We start from the raw sequence: 8,915 nt of genomic DNA on the forward strand, positions 1-8,915 counted from the left end.
AGTCTTCAAACTGGCATTTTTGCTTCTTGACACTTTAATGAGGCAGCAGATTTCCCCATTGCAATAAGACATCTGATTTTTTGACTGCTGTTTCCATGGGCATTGATTGTGAATCCAAGTAAAATGAAATCCCTGACAACTTCAATCTTTTCTACATTTATTGTGAGATTGCTTATTTGTCCAGTTGTGAATATTTTTGTTTTCCTTACGTTGAGGTATAATCCATACTGAAGACTATAGTCTTATTTCCATCAGTTAGGGTTCAAATCATTTTCACTTTCAAAAAGCAAGGTTGTGTCATCTGCATATCTCAGGTTTATTAATGAGTCTTCCTCCAAGTCTGGTTCCATATTCTTCTTCATATAGTCCACTGATAGTAATCTTATTTGAAGAATTTTACTCCTGGATTTTGTTGGTATCTAGCTCCCATGTCCAGACTCTGTGTACATGGATATACTGGGTCAAGTATTTTGAATAAACTGACTATTCAGGCCAGCAAGTAACTGATAAATCTTTCTTAAAATGGATTGAGTGATAGTTTGTTTGATTGAATTAAGAAAATCAACTGGTTGGCTTGTATATGTATCTGAGTCTAGATGCAGATAATAAATGTCACTCTGTTTTGATTACAAAATTACTAAAATTGCTGAACAAGTAGGTCCTGGGCTGGGTTTCCAGATGTGATTCCAAGAATAACACTGGAGAATTGACCTGCCAACAGGACTGCTATCTCTATTGCAGTCAGGAGGCTAGGATATCAGACAAGTTAGTTGTGCCCACTGCAGCCTCCACAGTCACACCACCAGGAATAAAGAAGCTGCTGCTGCAATGTATCACTCCAGTAATTCACCTTCTATTGGCTTCAGAGTACTTTTTGGCTGATGGGATAGTTACCTGTTACATGTCTGCTTGGATAGTCTGTGATTTCCAGTTGTTTGGCCAAACACTAGTCTAGTTGCTCTCATGAAATAGGTACATGTAATCAAATCAATTGGCCTTTGGTAGAGCAGATTACTTTCCATAATGTAACATAATGTAATACGGCAGTGGAACACAACATAATATAATGTAATATAATCACCTTCTATTATCCAATGTACTGCAATCAATCAGTTGAGGTCATACCAGTGTTGGGTGAACCCTAAACCTAATTACTTTTGAGTTATTAAAAAAAAGAAGAAGAAGAAAGAAAGAGCAGAATAGTCATAGAGACACTAGATAACAAAGACAGATGATTAGGTTTACATCTCCCAAACTGACACCATGAATACTACTATTTCTCTCTTCTCTCAACTCATTCAGAATTTAAGAGTTTTGCAAGAGCATAACTGAGGTCATATGAGTAGTCTGAGAAATGTAGTGTTTAATCTTCTATCCTCTGCAAACAGGAAAGAACACAGGAGCCTGGAACAGAAGGAAAGCTGACCAATTTACCATATCCTCTACAGCTTGTTACTGTAGAGACCAGAATTACCCAATGTTTACAAAAAACAAATGAAACTCATTGCCGTTAAGTCGGATCTGACTCATAGCGACCCCTTCTTGGGTTTCCCAGGCCGTATCTCTATGGAAGTAGATTGCCCAGTCTTCCTTCTTTCCCAGGAGTTTGAACCGCCAGCCTTCTGGTTAGCAGTTAAATGCCTTGTGCAAAAAGTTTTTTGCTCAAATAAATTTCAAACAGGAATAAATAAAGTTTAACAGTTTTTCTTTTTCTTTTTTTTTTTTTTTTCCTGTAGGACTCATTGTTGTTATGTGCTGTCAAGTCAAACCCAACTCATAGTGACCCCTCCTTGGGTTTCTGAGGTGGTATCACTACAGAAGTGGATTGCCCAACCTTCCTTCCGAGGAGTGGCTGGTGGGTTTGAACTGCCAACCTTCTGGTTAACAGTCAAGTGCCTTAGGCACTACACTACCAGAGCTCCTTAGGACTCATTAGTGCTTTTAATATGCAAAAATATATTGTGGAACTCCAAGAGAAAGGTATATTGTACAACAATTCCCCCAATTTTTTCCTATCAAGTGTTTTTCCATGGGACATTTTATGTTCCTATTGTTTCTGGAACTTTAGGAAACACTGGTGTAGACAAATACATATCATTAATAGCCCCCTAAAAAATGATCAGTCTGTAGATTTTCTGTTTCTTAGTCTTAAAAATATCCTCCCTCAATTGACAGTCATTGAACATGTTCTGTATTTGAGTAGCTGTGCTCTGGTGGCATAGTGGATAAGGCATTTGGTTGCTAACAGAAGGTCAGTGGTTCAAGCCCACCAGCCACTCCATGGAAAGCAATCTACTTCCATAAAGATTTACAGCCTCAGAAACCCAATGGGGGTAACTATGAGTTGGTATTGACTCAATGGCAGTGAGTTTGGGGTTTTTTGGAGCTCTGTTTAGTGTAAATAACTGAGAAGTGATTACTTGGCAGATTCATATAAATAAAATAGTATATTTCTGAAAAGACCCATTCATTTGCCAACTAATACTTTCAATTTTCTTAGATAAGGAGAAAAGTTAAATATAAAGTTTAATTTTTAACATTTAAATATATTTCTATTGCATTGACAAGCAATTTTAAATTAATTTATTTTTGGCTTCAAGTATGTGGAAACTGAGTTTCATGTTTTTTAATTCCACATCAAAACTTACACTGAGCATTGTCTTATTTCACCAGCCCTTTTGCAGGTGGGCTAATTTCTTCTTATGGATCTGTGCTTGAAAAAACAACTCTTCCCTCTCCATGTACATCCTCTTTTAAGAGAATTTTCCCCATATACCCAAAATGATCAGTCTGTAGATTTCCTGTTTCTTAGTCTTATAAATATCCTCCCTCAATCATTGAACATGTTTTGTATTTGAGTAGCTGTGCTCTGGTGGCATAGTGGATAAGGCATTTGGTTGCTAACAGAAGGTCAATGGTTCAAACCCACCAACCACTCCACGGAAAGAAGATAGGGCAACATGTTTGGTAAAATAGAGGGTCAATGAAAATGAGGAAAACCCTCAATTAGATGGATTAACACACTGGCCACAACAATCGACTCAAATATACCATCATGATGATGGCTCAGGTTATGGGCAATGTTTCATCCTGTCATGAGTAAGAGTTGATTCAATGGCAACTAGCAACAATAGTAACCCAATCAATCTACAACCTGGGAAGAGACTACATGAACATCCCCAACTTGAGCATGGAAAACTCAGCATGATGCAAACTTTGAATCAATAAATAGAGAGTGAATAATTTAGCTAGGAGAGGGTGAAGTAGAAGGTCATGCATCATGAAAAGCTAAAGGTCCTGTTTTGAGACAGTCATAAAAGTGATGTACAAGTAGATGAATGGACAGAGAAACTGACTATCCATAGAGATAAGAATGAAATAAATGCTCATAAAAACAAGAGATTGTAGCATTAGAGAAAGTGAGAGAACTTTAGAGATTATCTGTATAATGACCTTCTGCTTCCCAACAGATCAACTACATTTCCCACATCTGAGACCAACAATACTTCTCTTCTGTCTATTTAATAAACCTGTGGGGGTTTCCTGTTCTTGAAACCAAGTAGTTCTTAAGATAGGGCTTTAACCAATAAAGTATTTGTATATGGGACTTTGAATTTCTGATATCTTCTTAATGTCCTTTGAAATCTGAAGCTTGTTATGACCTGGAAGTATTTAGAATAATATATTTTCCATAGTGGATGTTTGAGCAAAGCCTCATTCCCAAACCAACTTCTCCTACATTCCCCGTCTTGGTGAATGTATCACCATCAACTATTTCCCTAATCCCTAAACCCTTTCCTCTACTGTATATTTTCAAACCAGCTACATGAATCTCTAGATTTACCTCATTCACATTTCTCAAATCTATCTTTTCCTCTCTATCCTCACTACTACTGACTTGGTTCACCATCTCTTGTCAGAACTACAATGTAGCTTCCTACTGTGTTTTTCCAAAAATGCTTTTGATGTTCTCTAATACGTTCTCCATGTTCCATAAATTTGACTGATCTGAAGCAATTCTGAACCCTTTTACAGTTGTTCACTGCTTCCTCATAGCCTTCAGCTTAAGCCCAGACTTCTGGCCATGTTACTTGAAGCCCTTCAGGAAACTGACCTCTGGCCTCACCGAAATCTCTTTTCTTCCTACCCAGTTCCCAGGTTTACTCAAATACTGGCAATTTCATCTAAGTGTTATGTGTGTCTTTCGTGGCCATTTGCCTGAAAAGTACTTTTTAAAATCTTTGCTTGGGTAATTTCTACTCAAAATTTTAAGACTTGGCCTGGGACACCTCCACCTCAGATTAATGTTCTGAGGAATGTTCAGATTAATGTCATGTTCCCGGAACATTGAATACAGGCTTTCCTCATTCTACTTGGTACTCTGTATCTTTTGTTTATACAAATGTTGTCCCACCATCTTGTGAGGAAGGAACATCTTTTATTTAGTTTTATATTTCTAATGCCTACTAAAATGTAAGCTCGATAAACCATGTGGAACAAACAAATGAATGAATGAGTCACCACCATCCTTATTACAAGAAAGCATCTTAAAAAAAAAAAAAAAAGTCATCATCCTTTTAATCTTTCTTTATAGGAAAAACAAAACTAAGTTGTATTATCAATCTTTCTTAAACACTGAATAAACACTGAATAAATGACTACATGAAAAGAATTTGGCCAGTTTCTATAATATTTTTTAAGAGACAGAGATCGAATTAATGTAATACACATAGTTTCCTTGTAAATTTTTTTTATATAAAAAACTCCATTCTTAATTTCTATAGGACAATGAACACAAACTATTTTTACCTCAGTCAATTGGATAGTTGTAGATTTCTTGGCAAGTTCACACATCTCATTTTAAAATATCCTCTTAGTTCCTATTGTTCTTCAAACAGCCACTCCTACTGCTTTCCATTTTCACATCACTTTTCAGCCCTCATTACCAAGTGCAGACCCCAAAGCTGCAGTTATTTTTCCCTTCACAGAACTACTTTGACTAGCCTCACTATTGTTACAAGACATGTGGTTCTTCCAGCATGTAACTTGCAATCACATTAAGTAACATTCTATCCTAATATTGCTGAATATTTCCATGGGTCAACTTGCATCCACCATAGTTCTTCCTTATGACTGAGCTGCCTTTTGATTTGGGTTGTGTTGGCAGTTAATAATATAATCATTTTGGAGAGCAGCCCCATCTATTGCATTACTTCCTGTAAAAGGGTCAATTTAATCCATCAGAACTGGAGATGAAACACATAAAAGAGTGTTAAATCAAATTAGGCCAAGTCCATTGAGAGAATCATGAAGAGCCCTTAAAAACTGACCAGTTATTTCTTCTGGAGAGGAGAATCAAAATTAGATCATAGAAAAGTGGCACCAGTCAGATAATGTGTTCCTTGGGAGATAAAGAAAATATATCCCACCGCAAAATTTATGTTATGCCACCCTCATTTTTTCCCATTGACTTTCACTACACTTTAGCTAAATTGAACTACTCATTCTTTCCCAACTATAACCTGAGTATTGTCATTTCTATGCTTTTTATATATGTGTGAGTCATGAATACCTTGTGTACAGTTGTTTTTTATGTCATAGTATTTTACTGTCATCCTTGTATTATATTTTTCAACTTGTGGTAAATACATGTAACAAAATCTTTGACATTTCAACAATCTTCACATGTGCAGCTCAGTGACATTAATTATATTCATAATCTATGCTTTTTTAAAATTCATATCTGTTCACTCTCCTTGGAAAACACCCACCAACATTCTACTTTTCTGAATCCTGCCATTTCTAAACTACAGTTTTGTATCTTGAACTTGACCTCAGGTGATTTCTTCGTGCTTCTATATGCCCTTTAATCTTCTTCACTTGCTTTATTTTAATCTTCTCCTCATTATCCTCTGTGCCAAGCTTGGGGCTTTGTATTTGTTGCTGTTGTTGTTGTCAGGTGCTGTTGAATCTATTTTCAGCTCATACCAGCCCTGTGTGATAGACTAAAACTGCCCCATAGGGTTTTCTAGGCTGTAATCTTTAAGGGGGTGGATCACCAGATCTTTCTTCTGAAGAGCCGCCAGGTGGGTTCAAACCACCAGCCTCTTTCAGTTAGCAGTAGTGTGCTTAACCATTGTGCCATCAGGGCTCCTTGCTTTGTATTTAATCCCGCACACACGCACAGACACCAAACTCATTGCCATTAAGTCCATTCTGACTCATGGTGACCCCATGTGTTACAAAGCAGAACTGCTCCATGGGGTTTTCTTGGCTGTAATCTTTATGGAAGCAGATTGCCAGCATTTCTTCCATGGTGCCACTGGGTGGGTTTGAACCACCAACTTTTTATTAGTAGCCTAACGCAAACCGTTTGTGCCACTCAGGGAGTTGGTGCTTAATAAATCATTATTGAGTAACTGGTGCAAAGACATATGGTTAATGCAGCCATGGAAAGAGAGCACCAAGAGAAATGCTTGATGAGGGACTATGGAGATGCATGGAGGCATGAAGGATGTTAGACAGAGATGGTAGTGTTTCTGCAACTGAGGCATGGAAAACAAGGTCAAAACAAGAAGCTAATGAGCTCAGGTGGCACAAGCGGTTTGCAATGGGCTGCTAACTTCCTGTTTGGAGGTTCAAACCCACCCAGAGGCTCTGTAGAAGAAAAGGCCAGGATATCCGCCTAGAAAACCCTATCGAGCAGTTCTACTCTGTAATACATGGAGTCACCATGGGTGAGGATTAACTTGACAGCAGCTAACAGCAGACAGTATCTACCCTCTCAACAACAAATAAAGTTAAAAACAAGAGGCTCCATCAGAAATGTCAGTGACTGGGCACATTCCTCCCTTTGGTGGGGACAAAAAAATGTGAGAAAAAGAGACACAGAGAGGTCCCAGAGTCCTACTCTATTCTGCCCTGTGTGGAATGGGGTTGTTCTGGGAAGAAAAAGAAGGTAACCTTGAGTCTCAAAGAAGATGAAGAAGCTTGTCAGGATGGAGAATTTTACATTTCCTGCATTGAACACACTGACAAAAGCTACTCAAATTTTTTCTGTAAAGAACATTTATTTTGGCTACTCCAAGGGAGACACTAGTATTTGGTAAAAATAATGTTAACCACAGTTTATTGCTGAGGGAAGTTTCATTTAGTAAGTCCACCTACTGCTTTGGTTACAACCTTGGACACTGGAGTTCAGGATTATTTTCCATATCTCAAAAATCCTAAAATAAATGATCCGTTTACCCATGACAGGTCTGTTCCAACTAATTACAGTGTCAGGTGTTCTTACTTTAGTCTAGTGTGCCATGTTATGCTAATTTAAAGTTGATTGGTAAACCATGAAATAAATTTTAAAATTCAATTTGCTTGGTAGATACCAGAAAATAAAATAACAATAAAACAACAAAACAAAACAAAAACCAATTGCCCTCATGGCAATCCCATATGTTGCAAAGAACTGCACTCCATAGGGTTTTCAAGACTATGACTTTTGGGAAGTAGATCAACAGGCCTTTGTTGTGAGGCAACTCTGAAGGGTTTGAACTACCAACCTTTTGATTAGTAGTCCAGCGCTTCACTGTTTAAACTACCCAGGGACACCTATTTGGTAGAAAATGTCTTTTAAATACGGGTTTTCCACACTATTGTGACAAAGACTTCAGGATATTTTCTCTCTTTTGTTCTGTGAAGAGTTGGAGGACTAAATTTCCCAGCTCTAAGGTATTCTGTATTCCTGTGTGTTGTTACTATTCAGACACATCTGACTTTCTCTTTTAACCCTTTCTCTCACTTCAGTTATCTTCTGAATGTTTAAGTAGCTAATTACATCAAATTACTTTCTTTTTAGGTACAAGTTGGGCAACAATTTTAGGCTTTCAAAATCTGCTAAAGTCACTAGTCTAAAGAGACTATTTCCTACTCTCTTGTTAAAATTTAAAACATTTCTGAATATAACACAGTATACAAAAGTAAGAAACAATTCGTAGTATGATATTTTCAACATTACATATATAAGAAAGCTATACTGCCATATTTATTGTTTCTTTTGATATTTTAATTCAAATGATAATGTAGGAAAGAACAATTCCAGGGAAAATTTGTCACACCTAATCCACAAAGCTAGCATGTCTGATCCTTCAGTCCTTGTTTACATGATTTTAAAGTTTTTAAGTACTGTTTTAATCATTGAATGCATGTCATTTTGTTTCTGGTGTTCTTTAACTAAAAACAATGTGTTGTCAAAATTATATACAGTATACAACAGTATAGCTACTGTGGTGTCTGTCCCTGATTCATGGCAACCCTATGCACAACAAAATGAAATGCTGCCCAGTCCTAAGCCATCCCCATGATTGGTTGCAGAGAGGACAATTGTGATCCATAGGGTTTTCATTGGCTGATTTTCAGAAGTACATCGCCAGGCCTTTTTCCCTATTCCTTGTTAGTCTGGAAGTTCCACTGAAACCTGTTGAGCATTATGGCAACACACAAGCCTCCACTGACAGATGGGTGGTGGCTTCTCATGAGGTGCACTGGCCAGGAATTGAACCTGGGTCTCCAGCATGGAAAGCAGGGATTCTACCACTGAACTACCAATGCCCCCCCACCAAAATAATAGTCTATCTAAAACAGAAGGGTAGAAATTCAATAGCATAATAATAAAACCTGGTATGTTGAGAATTGGGGAAGGAACCTGATAAGGAAAGAACATGAGAAGGGATGAACGAAGTTAATAATTACAATTTTTCTTCTGAGAACTAGATTTTTATTTTAAAAATAGTATTTGACATATATGTGACAATATAAATAGTATATATTTAAATAATAAGGCATAATAACACAATGAATGCCTGAAACATACCACCTAACTCAGGATCTTGAATTAATATCCATAATTTGCAGCTGCCTAT

General features: G+C 37.2%; 1 non-coding gene across 1 annotated transcript; it reads right to left on the minus strand.

Annotated features, from left to right (window-relative positions):
- Positions 1-8,533: 8,533 nt before the first annotated feature.
- On the minus strand, positions 8,534-8,604 carry TRNAG-UCC. Its single transcript has one exon. It is a non-coding gene; the product is annotated as a tRNA-Gly (tRNA).
- Between the last annotated feature and the right edge of the window lie 311 nt (positions 8,605-8,915).

The sequence above is a fragment of the Orycteropus afer genome, unplaced genomic scaffold (genome assembly GCF_000298275.1).
Source record: "Orycteropus afer afer isolate SDZICR_OR568_19922 unplaced genomic scaffold, OryAfe1.0 scaffold00463, whole genome shotgun sequence".
In the NCBI taxonomy this organism is placed as follows: Eukaryota; Metazoa; Chordata; class Mammalia; order Tubulidentata; family Orycteropodidae; genus Orycteropus; species Orycteropus afer.